This window comes from Juglans microcarpa x Juglans regia, chromosome 7S (genome assembly GCF_004785595.1).
Source record: "Juglans microcarpa x Juglans regia isolate MS1-56 chromosome 7S, Jm3101_v1.0, whole genome shotgun sequence".
Classification (NCBI taxonomy): domain Eukaryota; kingdom Viridiplantae; phylum Streptophyta; class Magnoliopsida; order Fagales; family Juglandaceae; genus Juglans; species Juglans microcarpa x Juglans regia.
Window position 1 is genome coordinate 15409824 of NC_054607.1, and position 17915 is coordinate 15427738.

Genomic DNA, 17915 nt, shown 5'->3' on the forward strand with positions numbered 1-17915 from the left:
TCACTTAGTGTGTTGTGTACCAATGAAATGTGAAGGGTCAACTAGGAAATAAGCATGGGGAAGATGAAACAACACATTGGGAATGGAAAGTGAGAGGGATGGCTAAGGCTAGGGCACACGCCCATGCCACTTGTCCACCATGCCAAGAGCCTTTTGTTGGGAATAGGAAAGGTTATGCACGGTTTTACTAAGTTACCCCTTGAGATGATGTGGACTTGTTAAAAGGAAGGAAGGGCATAAGAGGGAATGTTATTTTCGGCCAAGGAGGGAAGCCCACACGCCACCTCTAAGATTTGCCCCTTCCCAATGCAATCCAGTGGAGAACACCAAGAGGTTTTTGATTTTTGAGAGCGGAAGAGGAAGGAACCTTGCCACATGTCTCACATGCAAAGGTTTTGATTCAAACAAAGAGGGAAGTGAAGGGTCACTATATAAGGAGAAGGGTACACACCTAGGAGGATTTTCCTTGCCATTTTTTGGATTCTTGCATGAGTTTCCACTCTCTCTGCTCAATTCTTTCAAGTTCTTTTGAAAGCTCTCTCCCATTCTCTTGTGTTTTCTCACCAACCAAACAAGAAAGATCCTTGCGAGAGAAGGATTTCGGCACTACCCCAAGGATTTGCAAGGTAAGATTCAGTTTTCCTAAGTCTAGTTCACACACAAATATTTTCTCAATCCAAAAATGAGATTCAAGTCTCACTAGACTTTGAGAAATGATAGAACACACACTTCCTACTATTTTCTTGGAAAATAACCTAGAGTTTTTAAGAGAAACCCTTGAAATCGAATAGTGATGGGGAAATTTATCCTCCATGTTTTGGCCACCTCATTTATTCTTGGCTACCTTTTGTTCTACCTCATGTGTGAAAGGAAGAGGGTTTTAACCTAATAACCTTAGAAGTCGAATGGTTTAAAGCCAAGTGATGCCCTAGAAGCGCACACACGCACTTAAGAACAGGAGTTTGGATTTTAGATGCTTTTTCTAATATGATATGTTCGGATTTATAGCTTGCTAGTATTCTATTACGAGGATTTTGTAAGTAAACACTCAACCTACTCTTGGTTAACACTTGTATATGATTGTGTAAATCCTTTCAATTCCATGTCTGTTTTGCTGGTTATTTCTTGTTTGATTATTTGATTATATAAAATGATCTCGTATCAATCTATGGAATGAATTTCATGTTTGGAATTTTTGATGAAAATGCCATGAAATACTTGTATATGTTTCGGTTTTCATATGTTCAAGATTGATCAATTATGTGCTATGATGTTTCGACCATAACATGTGTTGTATGTTTCAGATCTTAGTTAAATGTCATAATTCATGCATTATTTTATCATGCTTTGATTCCTATGTTATATGCTTGAAGATTGGAACATGTTTAAGTGACGAATCTCATAATTTTTACCCCTAAGTGTTTCGGCCTAAGCATGATCCCATGGTTTCATGAATCTATTTGGATGTTTCATGTGTTTTATGTGATCATGTTATGAAATGAACATGTTATGCTTGGTTGTTTCATGAATGGCATTTCATATGTCATATGCCAAGTATAAGTAAGCATGTTAAGTCTCTTGTTACATGCATTTGGGGAAGAAATGTTTTCAAATAAGTTTTTTCAAAGAAGTGTTTTCAAAAAACTATTTAAAAAAACAGTTTTATCACGACTCCAAGTATTAGGATGGGGGATTGTCCTAGTGAAACTCCTCTATCTACTCTAGAGTGCTTAAGAATGGAGTGGTAACCCTTGGGTCGACGAAGAATAGTCGACGAGCCTCGAATGGATTCTTTTTAAAGAATGCTGGAGCGAGAAGCACCTAATGCTAGTGGGTGCATAAGGCATGTAACCTGAGGAAATAAGGTTGAGTTAATATGATTCTTTGTATATGACGTATTCATCATGATGTACGGACCGTTGATGGTGCGGTAACTAGCAGGAACACGTGGTGCAAGGAGGGGAGCCATGTTGTGTCCACCCTCTGAACAAGTATAAGAGCTCATATGATAAGGATCACTTGATGAAAATCTTGTGATACGTTCTGATAAGGCAAGTTTTGAATAAGATCACGTGAATAAGAAAAAGTTGAGAAGTTTTTATGAAAAGTTTGTCTCTGTTATAAGTCTTTTGTAAGTCAAGTTTTGGGTAAGGCATAAGTCAAGTACATGTCCATGCACACATATCGTGATATACTTTTTGTATGCTTGTATTAACTGTGATATGTTATGTGATTACATACTGAGATTTCTCGAAGTCTCATTGTGGTAGTTTCTACTACCATTCTCCAATCGAAATGATAAAAGTTGTAATAGGTTTAGTAAGAGGCGACGATGACCAAGAGGAAGAGAGCGGCACCTCCTCATCCAGAGAGGATTGTGCCTAAAATGGCCATGAATCAGCCTGAGCCCTCCATCTAGGAGCAACTCAAGGCCATTGATCAAGGAATCATAGGTATACTAGAATTCATCACTGAGTTCAAGCAGCGTAACGATCGAGTCAAGGATAAGGCTTTAGAGAAGTGCATGAAGCGCGAGTCTTCTTGAAGAGTACATGAGTACAAGTGTTTTGTGAAAAAAAAGAAGAGAGAGAGAGAAGGCAACAACATTTATGGCCATCTTTTGTGGACTTATGTAATTATTTAGAATTCCCGTGTTTTGGGAACTTTAAAATTATGCTTCATATTTTTGGGATACTTTACCTTTAAGGCCTATGTTTATGTTTTGGGGACAAAGTTTTGGGTTATGATATTAGTTTGTGGTACCATGTGCTTTACAATTGATTATCGCGTTGCTTAGTTATCTGACTTTTATTAATTTTTTCGCTGCATCGTTATTGCATACTGCTAGTGTACTTAGGTGCATAGCATATTATGTGTCATGTACAACGGGTGTGTAGCCTTGTATTATATGTCTCGACATCTCAGTCACCGTCCAATCCCAAGCAAGGGTTGGGGGAGCCACAATGGGCTAGAAGAAACCCGTTCAGACTCCAACGATCACAAGCCCCCTTCGGTTCACAAACAGTCTCGCCTTCCTTATCAGATCTCTTTCTTCCCGTTCTGACAGGGCAATGGAAGACCACTATTTACCCTTAAAACAACCGAGTCCCTCAGAAAGTGGCGACCCACGACATGTGACCGATCCGACATTACTAGAAATAGGTCAATATTTGCCCTAGTTAGAAGAGCGTCATTCTAAACCTCTTCTTGGTGTTGGGCAACCTAGAAATAAACCATATAAAATCGAGCTTGCTCTCTCGTTTGGAGAAGGCCACAGAAATCACATTGTCATTAGGAATGAACCCCCACATAGCACGGCCTTGAAATGCTTGGTGAACGAACTCGCCGATGGGGAACTCCCCATCATGGCCAGATACAAATAAAAAAAAATAAAAAAATTGGGCCACCCTTTGGCGTTAGAATAACAACCCTCGAAGCGGGCAATCCAATACCTACATCGGGAACGAAAACTACATATGTTTTGTCCTAGTTAGAAGAGCATCATTCTAAACCTTTTCTTGGTGCTAGGCAACCTAGGAAAAAGCCATATGCAATCGAGCTTGCTCTCATTTAGAGAAGGCAACATAAATCACATTATCATCAGGAATGACCCCCCACACAACACGGCCTGGAAATGCTTGGTGAATGAACTCGCCGATAGGGAACTCCCCATCGAGGCTAGACACGCAAAAAAAAAAAAAAAAAAATTGGGCCACCCTTTGGCGTTAGAATAACAACCCTCGAAGCGGGCAACCTGATACCTACATCGGGAACAAAAACTACATATGTTACCGTCGAGCAAATGAATCATGTGGGTGTACACAAACTCTCTAGTAGTCAAATCAAGGTTCTCCTCACAAGGAAGTTCCAAAACCTTACCCCACAACACATAACACAACTGTTGAATCCTCCAGGCATTAGGATGTAACTACGAGGGGGCCATACCCAAATAATCCAAAACATCACGAGCAAAATAGCAGTCATAGCCCATGTGAAATAATATTTGTGTACAATGCGACCTTTTCAGTGAACCCCTTCGAGTTGACAACCCCGCGATAGGCTCTAGGGACTTCCAGGATGACAAAACCAAGGGCCTCATAAGTGTCCCTTACCACCTTCAAGTCTGCCGGACTAGTCATCGCGGAAAAACCATATCCCTCAAAGTAAGGACGGTTAGAAGTCCCAAGATTCCCCGTAGACCACGCACGATGAGAAGTAAGTGAAACATAATAAGGGAAACAGGAAGTATTTCAGGGAGACATCGAAGACGGGATGTAAAACAGAAGGAGAAAAGTCTAGGGGTTTTTTAGAGAAAGTAACAATGGAAAGTAGAGATGGAAGCAGGTATGTTGAAATTAGGAACGAGCAATGGAGGGACAACAATGATTGGGTGATTCCTATGAAGAAATTGATAGGTGTCAAGTGAGAAGAGGCGTTACAGGCAAATCCTGCGATCCTCACGGTATGAAGAGACGTGGGTATAGAATTGGCACATGTTATACTAGGCATGTGAATATGTGCTACCGAGAAGAATTTATGAGAGTAAGGACAAGACAAACTTGGGTGACTAAAAAAAGAAAAAAAGAGGAGAAGAGGAGAGAGAGAGAGAGAGAGAGAGAAAATTCCTGCTACGCCCACGTAATGAGAATTTGCTGAGTAACTAGAGGGACAATATTTCCTCCATCGGCTAGGCCAATAAAGCCTAGAAAAGGCCCGTGGCCACTAACCATGAACCCAATAAATTACAAGTAAACGGACACACAAGATGACTGATGCGATCATGAGGATATTCGCAAACCTTCAGTAAACAATTATAGATAGTCGCCTGTTATGGTAACTCCTTCCAAGATGAGCATCCATTCAAAACTTGATATCCGGCATTCCCATAATCATCGGAAAAGATTAGGTGGTTATGAGATCTCCATTGATTAAAATATCGCATGTATAACTGATAGAAGCAAATCATTTGAGGTAACTTTTTACTCACCATATTTACTTCCATATTCTTGCAGCCCACGACATTGACTAAGGGAAGAAAAATCTTATAACTAAAAAAGAAAGTTTAAAATCATAGGAAAATCCAATACAGGAGTTAGTTGACCAGAAGAATCTAGCAGATAGGGAATAAAGGGAGGAGTTAGACCTCCTCTCCACTCTAAGGTTGGCGGCACCATAGAGGGGAAGGAGCTAGATATCCTATAGTACTATTGGGTCTCTTGTACTTCTCTTTTTCTCTCTTTTTGTCTCTTTTAAAGAGGCCCCAAGTCTAACATGAATAACATGCTAGAATTTGAGAGAAGAATTTCTACTTGGGATCCTCAAATATTATTCTTAAACTAACATGGTTGAATGTACTACATTATTTTTTTACAATTTCATTGTGCATTGATGCTCAAATTTCTTGAATTTAATTGCACGTGTTACACATGAAGCAATGTTACTTAATTTATAAAGGTTGATGCTATAAACATGGAAATCTAAAGGAAATATAGTAGTTATTCACTTATGGCCACAATGTTATCGATCATTTCATTTTTTTTATGGTCCATCTCATGTTTTCCAGAAAAGAAATGATATTTTTAGTCATGGAGTGTGCAAGCGCCGCACAATCCCTGAATAAATACGAGATCTACATGAAAAAAGAAATTAATTTTTAAATAGTAAATCTCACTCTTTTTCAAAATGATTGTACGGCGCTTACGTATTCATGATTTTATGTAGCATTACCCTTTTTTGAATTCTATCTTTGCCACTTGCACACTCTAACGTTTCCACCATCTCATGCACAAAGACCACTCGAGCTAATGCATTGCTTGGATCTCGATTATTAAATCCCGTCTATTAAAACTAGTTAACATGAAATTGAATTTTAAAAACATAGAAAAAGATAAATTTATAAATCTTTTATAATTATTTTACAAACTCTTTTATTTAAAAGTAGTTATGTAAAATTAAAATTATCTTCAATCAAGTGGGATAATTAAGTTAATTGTAAAATAGTTATAAGCATCACCCTTTGTCATTTTCACTAACTTAATCTTGAGATAAATTTTAATATAATATGGTTTAATATTATAGTGATTAATACGGTTTCAAAAATAGACGAATGCCCTCCCCCCCAAAGGCTCCAAAGAAAATTTTTTACTTGTATGCTTCAATTGAGTTAGGTTTGTATTCTTGGACTTGTTGATATAATTGAATGTGGGAGTAGAATTGTAAACTGTAATCATTGAGATGTGTAATGAGAGTGGATGAAAAGTGTTTGTAAAAAGGATTAAGAGAATCACAAGTTTGTATTGATAATAGAGTTGTTCGAGGGAATCCCTAAACCTCCATACATTTAGACAATTGAACAATTTCCAGATGATTCCTTTTTTCTACTCACATCTTCCCCATATATGCAAAATACTACAAACTCTATAACTAACTTTCTAAAATGTTGAACTGACCTGACAGATTGAAATGAAAAATACCAGTAACATAAAAGCATTTTTTTCGTGTTTTTAGTCCCAAAATGTTGTGTGTCACAAGACAAGACTACAGACCTCAACTACTAATTAAAACGCTGCGTATTACACCCCACTAGCAGTAACCCAAACTTCAACCCAAATGCTCCATTTTATTTAACTTCAAAATGATGTGCTTTAATCGATTTCCAGTTCAAGACTTCCTCTTCACTTCAGTTTGTAGGATCTCATCTCTAGTTCTCACTTTCCCCTTCTCATCCTTCATCTTCACTTCTTGGGTTTACTCTCTCTACTGGATCCCTAACAAACTCCCTCCCTTCAAAGCACCTTGCCCACAAGGTGTGGGTAAATGGCTTGAAGCCTCCATAATATCTCCCAGCTACTCTGTTTAGCAGCATAGTGTTTCATTTGGTTTTGAGCCTCTACTAAATTGTGCCTTAATGAATTGATGACTTGATCTCTGCTGTATAGTCACTGGTCTGCTACCTCATTAGAAATAGTACCAAGAATGTTTGAAAGGAGGTTTGGGGGTGGGTAGCCGTAGACAGTTTCAAAGGGAGTCATTTTAGTAGCCGTGAGGTAGGTAGTATTATACCACCACTCGGCCATAGTGAGCCACTGTGACGACACCTTGGGCATCACGCCAGCATAATGTCATAGATAACCCTCAATACACTTATTTAGAGCTTCAGTTTGGCCATCCGTTTGTGGATGGTAAGCGGAGTTCCAGTCTAGTGATAAGCATTGAGAATGAAATAGAGCCTTCCAAAATGAACTCAGAAAAATTGGGTCCCTATCCGACACCATAGACTTAGGGAGCCCGTGAAGTTTAAAAACATGGTTCATAAATTCCTTAGCTACAACTTGGGCAATATAGGGGTGGGCTAATGCCATAAAATGGGAATACTTAATGAAATAGTCTACTACTACAAACACCACACTTACCCCCCTTGGAAACATGCAGCCCTTCAATAAAATCAAGTGATATGTCAGACCAAGGTTGTTAGGGAATGGATAGGGACAGAAGTAGCCCTGCGGGATGTGAACTCTCATACTTCACAGCCTGACAAGTGTCGCATTCCTTCACCAACTACTTTATATCCTTCTTTACACCCCTCTGATAGAAATCATGTTTTGCCCTTTGATATGTTTTCAGATAGCTTGAATGGCCTTCTTGAGGACTATGGTGCACATACTGCATTACCTTCTTCTTAAAATCAGACCCAGGAGCCAAGATTGTCCTTCCTTTTCTTAAGATTAAACCCTACTATACTAAAAAGCCCTTAGGATAGTTCTGGTTGGATTGGAGCTAATGTAACAACTCAGCCAACTCCATGGAGTTATGGAAGATGTGCCTTAACTCCTCAACCAATAAGGGGGTGGGAAATGAGACCATGGTAGAACACATGGACTCCTCTAACTCTTCTTTCTTTCGAGAAAGGGCATCAACCACCCTATTCTCCTTCCGCTTCTTATATTTGATAGAGAAGTCGTACCCCATTAATTTGGTCACCCATTTCTGCTATGTTTTCATTCCGACACGCTATTCAAGTACGAATTTGAGTGCTTGTTGGTTAGTTTTAATAACAAAAGACTGACCTAGGAGGTATGACCTCCATTTTTGCACTACCGTCACAAGAGCCAACAACTCTTTCTCGTAAGTAGATAATAAAATAGCCTTTCCCTTAAATGCATGACTTAAATAAGAAATAGGTTGCCCTAACTGCATCAACACAGCTCTAGTTCCCTTCCCACACCCATCACATTCAATAATAAAGGACTTGTTAAAATCTTGCAGCCTCAAAATGGGAGGATGTGAAATAGCCTATTTTAAGGCCATGAATGCCTTTCTTTCCTCCAAGTTCCGTGAAAAAGAATTTTTTTTAAGTAGAGTGGTAAGGGGTGCTACAATAAGCCCATAATTTCTACTAAACTTCCGGTAATACCCCGTTAGGCCTAGGAATTCCCATAGAGACTTCACATTCTTAGGCTCTGGCGACTCTAGCATAGAAGTCACTTTAGAAGCAACGGCCATTACACCTTCCGCATTAATTACATGGCTAGATAATCAATTTCCCCAACTGTAAATTTACATTTAGACATCTTGGCATATAAGCAGTGTTGTTGCAGCATTGATAAGACTTGTTTTAGGTGCCCCAAGTGTTCCTCCCGAGTCCTACTATGTATGATGAGAATGCAAAGTGTCATATTTTTCTCCCTTAATGTTTAGTTTTTTATACTTATTTGGTGCCTAAATGTACTCATTATTCTTATATTTTTATTTAGGAAGCAAACGGAGTCGTTTAATGCAAAACGAAGTTAATTGGGCGGTTCTGGACAGTTTCGACACTACTTCGTAATCGGGGAATAACTCTCTCATCCGAGCTCCGATTGAGATGATTAAAGATGCTATAGAACCCCAAGACAAATATATATAACTTTAGTGTTTTGAGTTTTGAACGATACTGGCTTCATAAAGGTCGAAATTGGGCTTTAAGTTGACGCACCTGCACTACTGACGTTTCATAACGCTCGGCCTTATCGTGCAATTCAAATATGCAATTTAATTGCAGATGTTTTGGAGATCTAGTGCATGAAAGTTACAGCTGGAAAACACCACTTTCCTAGTTATATTAGGACTCTATTTTATTTTTAATATTTCCTTTAATTAAATCAGATTTGGATATGGTTATTTGAGGATAATGTTTAGGATATTTTAGGAGATTTGGGAGGATTCTAAAAAAGGGGGCATGGACGTGTAAAAGGAAAAGATCATCATACTAGGGCATCTCTCTCCCCTCTTCTCTAACTTTTCCTTCCAGTTTTCATGATGGTTTTGTGTGGCTAAACTTTCATAATTGGTCGAAGGAAATGGAAACCTCGGAATCAATAACACTATGAGATATGATTTGTTTTTAGTGTTCAATTTATACTTTGAGTATCGAATGTTTTTCTATGCCTATTGTCATTATTGTCTCGTTTAATTACTAGGAGGCCTACTAGTTTATTATTCGTTGCAATCTATTGCTAGATTAGATATCAAATCTGTAATTGTTTGATCCCTCTAATTTGTGAAGCAACTAAGATTTGATGATTTGTTTTGCCTTCACAGTTTCCTTATTAAGGGCCCTATAGTCAACACAAAGTCTCCAACTTCTGTCGGCCTTGCGAACCAGCAAAACAAGAGATAAAAAAAAAAAAAAAAAAAAAAAAAAAAAAAAAAAAAAAAAGAAGAAAAGAAAAAGAAAAAGCCTGGAGCTTGGTCTTATCACCCTAATTTCAATAATTCTGCCACTATTTTTTTTTCTAGTTTTTTGGTAATAGGGATACTGATAGTGCCTATTAGAGATGGGTTGAGTGCCATCCTTAAGGATTATCTTGTGATCATGGGTACGGGGTAGGGGTAACCCCTTAGGCTCATTAAAAACTTCCTTGAATTCTTCTAACAGCTTAGTGACATTACTATCCGCAATTTAAAAATTCTGCCCATTCCCTTCATCAGTAACAATTTGATGTAACATTCCCTTGCCTTAAGCCACCATGATCTTAAGCAACTTGTGGCCATCCTCCACCAATGATGGGGTTAACTTTAACCCTTTGAATTCAGCCATCTTCCCATCACGCAAAAAACTCATCAACAACTTCGAAAAATCCCAAGTTCTAGGGCCCAATGTCTCTAACCATTGAACTCTTAATACGATATCACAACCAGTAAGATCAAGTGAATGGAGAGAAGGTTGGAATAAGGTACCTTGCACCTTCAATTTCACGGCCCTTCACATCCCTTCACTTTTTAGACTTTGGCCATTAGCCACTTTCCTCTTAAATTAATCGAAGAGTCCACTGGCAGCTTCAATTTAGGGATCAAGGTTGAATCAATAAAGTTATGTAAGCTGCCCGAGTCCACTAGTATCTCCAATTGCTCACCTATAATGTTTCCCACTAGCCGCATGGTTCTAACAATGGGAGTTCTTGCATTTTTCCCGCACTACTTACATTCTTCCTCTTTCAATAGATCTTCATTACCTTGTAAAAGGTAAATTCTAGGATTTTTGCTAGTGTGAGTTGGGCTCCACTTCTTGTCACAGTAGTAGCACAACCCCTTCCTTTGCTTCTCATCCATTTGCGTGGATGTCACCTTCTTAGTAGACCCCAAGGTTTTATGCCATTTGTTGTAACTGTCACTTGGATAAAAGTCCTGTGAAGAACCCCAACTACTGCACTGGTTTTATCTATTATGGCTTTTCTGTTTTTCTTTGTATTCAAGAGGTATTCCTCTTCAATTTTAGCTAACCCATATGTTGCATTTAAATTGACAGGATTCAGCTTCCGGATGGGAAGGCAGATTTCATCCTTCAACCCACTAAGGAAGCAACTCAGTTTATGCATATCCAAAAGCCCTCTCAAATGGTTGGAAAGAGCCTCGAATTGTGGCTTGTATGCAACTACAGGGCTGGTCTACTTCAGTCAAGTGAGAGCCTCCATGGGATCGTCGTAAATAGTCTGCCCAAAACAAACAAGCAAGGATCTAATGATGGTATCCCAATCTGGAAGTGTTCCCCCTCCAAAGAGTCTTGGTACCACACAAGAGCCACTACTTCCATGTGATAAAAGGCCATGAGCATGCAATGAGGCATTGGAGTCTAATGGAAGTCAAAATACTGGTTTTCCCTAAAGATCCATGATGTTGGGTTGTCTCCTTGAAAGTGAGGAAACTCAAGTCTCACACCTCTAAGATTAGTTCTTCTACTATCATCAGTTCTTAAGATAAATTTTAATATAACATGGTTTAATAATATGATAATTTAATATGGTTTCAAACATAGATGAATGCCCCCCCCCCCCCCCCCCCCAAAAAAAAAGGCTTTGAAGAAACATTTTTACTTGTACGCTTCAATTGTGTTAGGTTTCGGTTCTTGAATATGTTGATGTAATTGAATGTGGGAGTAGAATTGTAAACTATAATCAATGAGATGTGTAATGAGAGTAGATGACAAGTGTTTGTAAAAAGGACTCAAATAATCACAAGTTTGTATTGATAATAGGGTTGTTCGAGGGAATCCTTAAACTTTCATACATTCAAACAATTGAACAATTACCATATCATTCTTTTTTTCTGTTCATGTCTTCCCCATATACGCAAAACACTACAAACTCTATAACTAATTTCCTAAAAGAAAAACTGACCTGACATATTGAAATGAAAATAATAGTGACATAAATGCGTTGTTTTGGTGTTTCTAGTCCCAAAACGTTGCATGTTATAAGACAAGACTACATACCTCAACTACTAATTAAAACGCTGCATATTAAACGCCAAAAGCACTAACCCAGACTTCAACCCAAACGCTCTATTTTATTTAACTTCGAAATGATGTGCTTTACTCGTTCTAGCAACTACGCCATTTCCAGTTCAAGACTTCCTCTTCACTTAAGTTCATAGGATCCCATCTCCAGTTCTCACTTTCCCCTTCTCATCCTTCATGTTCACTTCTAGGGTTTACGCTCGCTACTAGATCCCTAACAAATTGTAGGTCTTTCTGTTCAAATTTTGACAATTTTACTCATTGAAAATTATAATAAGTTTATAAATGATGATTTAGCATGGTTTGAACATGTAATCACTGAAATTATATGGTGTGAGTTTTATAAACGAAATCTGGGTACCTATGAACCAAAAAGGAAATTAAACTTGAATCATAAAGCTGTGACAAGAAAATCTCATCATGCAAATGCAAGAACTAATCAAACATCCGATCAAACGCAATTGGGATTAAATCGGCAATAAGACTGTTCCATCTAGGTTTCGGCCTGGCAACCCGGGTATACCAAGACCGAAACTCGAGTTTCAAAATCGGGCCGAAACTCGGACCGGGTTAGCCCGGGTCAGACCCAGGCTGGAACCCATATGAATCCAAGTTTTTAACAACCTGGGTTTCGGGTTGAACCCGGCTTCAGTTCCAAACTTTCTACTGGGTTCAGCCTGCAATAAGTACTAGTCATTTGCACATTGTTCACGCTTCTCCTTTCTTTCATTTCCCTCGCGGCCATCCGCATGCCTCTGGCTCTCACCATCTCTCTTGCGCGTTCAAACTTAACTATTGCCTTAGCCTTCACCATGGTCTCCGATGATCTCTTGAACTGTGCTAATAACAATGATGATGACAAGAAGTATGGGTTTACTCGACCGCATACTACCACCATGTGCTCCTCTGTTACAAGAGCCCTGAGGCCTAGCCCTCGTGCATTGACGACTCCGACTCTGATCTGCTCCCCAAGCTCTTCTCCTCGGCTATTAAAGGTTGCAAGGATAGTGTGACGCCCCCAACCTCCGCTTGAAATGGAAAGGAGACTTGGAGCGTCAGGACATGCAACACAAGGTTATGTACCCTCATTCATGATAGTTAATATGGAATGTATCCTACAAATACATCTAGTAGTATGCAATAATCGCAGCAGAATTAGGGTGAATGAAGACTTGTGCCAGAATAAAGTAAAACATCCCAATATCATTCATAACCATAAATAGGTACTTCTTCACTTAAGAGGTCCACTTGAGTTCAACATAACGTGGGAGATAGAATGTCCATAAAACTGAATCTACATAGCCGGACTAACTCTTACATCTGCTCTATAGTATATAGAGTCGTTGTTACAAAAGTTGAAATCAAGTCCAGCCTCCTTTGTAGATCGGGCTCCTCCTCAACCATCTGAAGCCATCAGTTCATCATGCCGATCCTGACATAACTTCTACTATTCTGCACAACATCCAATCTCTTCACACAGTTCACAACCACCTTCCATGCATAGTGATCCCATCACTTCACACATGGTTCACTACAAAGAGCACATTCACCATAGTCTCACCACTTCACAATCACAACCCCGTCACAATCACATCATAGCTTTGCACAGTCATAACACAACTGCACAAATATCCCATCACTTCACAAAGCATAACCACATCACAAAATTCACATTTAACCTATCACTTCATAATATACCGTCATATCGCCAACTACATCACAACTGCACAACAACCCTATCACTTCACACTACTTACAGCCACAACACAACTACACAATTATGCCCATCACTTCAATTACACAGCTACATCACAACTACTTTATTCATAATTCACAACACAGCACATTTCACAACACCATTTTAATTTGAGCCCCAAAACACTAATTAAGCTTCACAAACATACTAATTCTACATATAAAGGGATAGAAAATATATCATGGTGAGGGGTTGAATTGTTGTGTTGCTTGCTATTTGGCAAGGTCCCACGGTGGTGGCTACATACATGCAAGAAGGGGTTGTATGTGGTATTGCCAAGGTGGTCACTGTCGTGACCTTAAAAATAGGGGTTGAGAGGTGACTAGGCAGTGAACCATGTGTGGAGGATGGGTGCTTCGTGGTGTTGGCTGGCCATGTATGGTGAAGACAGAGGGATTGTTGGTCTTATAGTGTGGCGGTGCACGGTGGAGAGATAGAGGTGTGTATGCGTGTGGAGGCCGATTGAGGTAGGAGGGGTAATGGGAGGAATGGAGAAGGGGACTGAGGCATTGAAGCTGGGCGTTTGACTGCCATGGACTGGTGTCGCGGATGGTGGGTGGCGGTGTCTCAAGCGACAGTGGCTAGGATAAGAGAAACATAGAGGGAATGAGATTTGGGGAGGAGGAGAGCTAGGTGTGTGGTGGCACCACATCGTAGAGTAGTGGCCCATGGTGAAGAGGACGTCGATGGCTGAGGGTTGTGGCGGCGCAAGATGTCGCTTGGCTACCACGAGAGGCAGAGAGAAATAGAGGCAGGCATCGGGACGCATGATGATGGGTTGACAGAGAGGAGAGGGGTGGTCGCGGCCAGGCTCGACAGCGTGCTCACAGGGCTACCCACGGTGGTGCTCGGCGGCGAAGCCCACATCCAAAGAGGGGTGGAGAAGAGAACGACACAGAAGGGGAGAGAGATCCACAGGGTGAGGGAGAAGCCAAGGGAGAGGAGGGGTGGTTCGCTGGCGAAGATGTGCTCGAGGAAGGGTGGTGTCGACGGCGGCGTGGGCTTGAGTTGCGGTGCAGGCTTGGGAAGAGCAGGGTTGGGGTTTCGGCTTTTGGGGAGAGTGACAATGTGGGGAAGGGGGAGAAGGAGAAAAGAAAGAAATTAGGCTTTAGGATTTTAATCCCAGCCCTATATCTAAGGGGTCCTAATCTTGATCAAACGGTAGAGATTAAACACAAAAAGAATAAAAATAAACTAAATAAAGGAAGTAAAGAAATGAAACTAAAATGAAATGAGACTATATTTAGAAACTCAATTTTGTTTTCTAAATTCTAAAATAATATTTTTCATCATAAAATAAAAAAGTGAAGTTCACTAAATTTTTTTAAAAGAAATGAAATAATCTAAATAAAAAGAGTCTTTAACATAAAATAAAATAATGAATTTTAAATAATATTCCTAAAGGAGTAAAATCGTTTTAAATAAAAGGATTTGCTAAAATAATATTATTTTTGAGGCTCCAAAAATATAAAAAGACTTACTTAAAAATCAGGCTTGGTCCAATAAAACTAAAAATACCCAATTTAAAATAATTTTGGGCATTTAGAATATTTGGAAGATTTTAAAATACACGGCTAGCTTTAAAAATCATCCGCTAAATTTCAAACATCAATTTGAGATTTAAAATGTAAAGGCAAGACTCGTGACCAAACGAGAGAAAAAATGTGCAGTTGGTCACAATCTCCCCTCCTAATAAAGATTTCATCCTCGAAGTTTGCTTATACTTGATACGAATTCGTTCATACTCATCCTTGCATCGCCTTCATGCCTTTATACATGTTCATTGCTTCAATCACTCCTTGCATGGCACCTTGCATCTTTTCATATTGTCAATCCATCATTGACATGCTCAAGTCATTTCCAAGTACACAATCCAATCCATCATGTTGCACTTGTACCTTCCATACTACAATCCTTACTAACAAAGCTTGAAGTTACAATCTTATCCTCCATCTCGATTCTAACTTAATTCATGGTCATCCATGCACTTCATAACTATCACAATCTATATGTCAATTAATTCATTCATCACATAAACACGTAGCTACATCTACATATTCCTAGCATTCCATAGTCCGTTCCTTCTATTTCTAACCTCCTACATTCCTCATTACTTCCTTCATTTCTTGAACTTAATCTCACTTTTATTTGTAGGTGTCATTCTGACATGCATGCATTGACTACACATACTATAAAACATTGTAACATTAAAACATAAACACTTTCATGTACTTACTGCAAGACAAGACATGCCTTGGGAAGACTTCAGCCTAGGTTTTCCTTCATTGTCAGTTCTCTTTTCATTTCAAAAGTTTTCTTTCTTCTAAAAATTCTCTCTTTTAGTTTGAAAATGTAACATAATCTTTCATAACCTGGGTTTTGCTCTGATACCACCTGTAATGCTCGTCCTTGTGGTGAGACTTTAATAAATGGTTTTAGAAAATGAGATGAAAATTATTGAATCTTTTAAATCTTTTTCCCTTTCCTTCTTAGGTTATAAAATATTCTATGTTTTAAAATTAAAAAATGCTCTATAAATGAAAAGAGAGTTTACAGCAGAAATCATTAAGTTAAATTAAAAAGACCTTTTACAAAGAAATCTACTTTCATACATTACGTAAAACGTGCCTAAGCTTTTGTCGCTCTTCCCTTGGGTCATGTCTGTTCTGACACTTCTTACTCATTTTGTTCTTGAGAGGGGGAGGGACAATAATAAAAACAAAATGAGTCGAATACACAGTAACTGTTACGTCATACTGTAAAAATATACTAACATAAGTTTTCATTCATACATTTGACATTCATCTACATATTTTAGATAAATCATTCATTTCATTTAAAAACATTACAAGGTGAGGTTTTTCTTTAAAAATGTTTTCGTTTTTTATAAAACATTTCTCACACCTTGTACATTCATTCATAAAGAAACTAAATCATTCATACATCCAATTACTCTTTTCAATTTCCTCTTGCCAGTATACACTGTTACGCCCCTTATGTTAGGATTAGCGATCTTTTGGATTTGGATTCAGCCCATGGTCACATGTCGGAAATCCCTTTCAGTCAGGAGGTAGTACTGGGTGCACTACCAATACTACTTACCCAGCATTACAATCTGTCCAGTCCATTGGTACAATCATTCATTCATGCAGTCATGGCCGTTACATATTTTCATACATTAAAACATTCATTTCTTTTCAATCATTCATTCATTTTAGTCATTTTCTTTTCATTTATTTTCATTCATCAATCCATTTCCAATTCATAAACATCATTTAAAAGCATAAGCATAAACATCATCAGTAAGCATCATTTCATAGCATCCATTAAACACATTCCTTGCATAGCATCTTTTAAACTTCACTTCATATCATTATTTCTTGGCGACATTTAAATACACTTTCATCACATCATTTAAACATCATTTCTTAGCATCAAGGGAAAACCTCAACATTTCATTTCATGGAAAATAAAAACAATAGCTACTACATACAACTATTACTTTGGATGCATAAATAGGGGCTGCCAAAGAATGTCTTTACATACATATACCTTTAAACATTAATACTAAGCACACTTTCATAAAACATCATTTCATTTCCTTCATTTCGTAAAGGAATATTTATCATAAAAGCTTTTCATTTTCATTTCATATCATTTACAAAGCTCTATAAGAGTTTGAACATAATACTTACCTGGACACTATGTTATTTTCATTTCATGCAGTCCATTCATGTCCATGTTAGATGGCATCCTACATACATACATAACTTTACAACATTCTCTTTTCAAGCGCAAATGTAACTTAAACTTAGAACTTACAAAATACTACCATATACTTAAACTTTCTTTGCTTAGACATACTCTATTATCCAAGTACATCCTCTATGCTTTCCTTTATCACTTTTCTCTAAATTGTCAAACCCATAGCTTGGGACCCACTTGATGTCACCTTTCCAAATACATCATTCTATTCCATGTTCTTATCCTTTAAAGAGAATGTCATCGATTCATTTTAAAGGCTAAGACACATTGTCGCCTTCATCATACTCTTCCTACCAAACCATCTCTTTCAATGGATAACTTGAACCAACCATGTTATATGTCTCAACCTTAATCAATACATACGTCTCTTCCTCCATTCATGCATAATCTAAACAACACTTCATCATAATCTAAACCAAGCATAATAAACAACTTTAAACCAACCTTGAGGCTTAAACATCATATACTCATACTTAAGACAGACTATCCATAATATATGGTAAAATTGTCTGGCGCATGCGTCCAACCAATTTACACATGTACCTTACCCCTTTTATCACCTAAGATCAACATATAGTCTACCCAAACACCCACTTGCTTTTACAAGCTTCCTACCAACTA

At 38.4% G+C, this 17915-nt stretch overlaps 1 long non-coding RNA gene across 1 annotated transcript; it reads right to left on the minus strand.

Annotated features, from left to right (window-relative positions):
• Nucleotides 1–272: 272 nt before the first annotated feature.
• LOC121241055 lies at nucleotides 273–12653 on the minus strand. Its single transcript, XR_005935640.1, has 3 exons — nucleotides 12464–12653; nucleotides 9987–9996; nucleotides 273–284 (listed from the first exon to the last, which is right to left on the minus strand). It is a non-coding gene; the product is annotated as an uncharacterized LOC121241055 (long non-coding RNA).
• Nucleotides 12654–17915: the final 5262 nt, after the last annotated feature.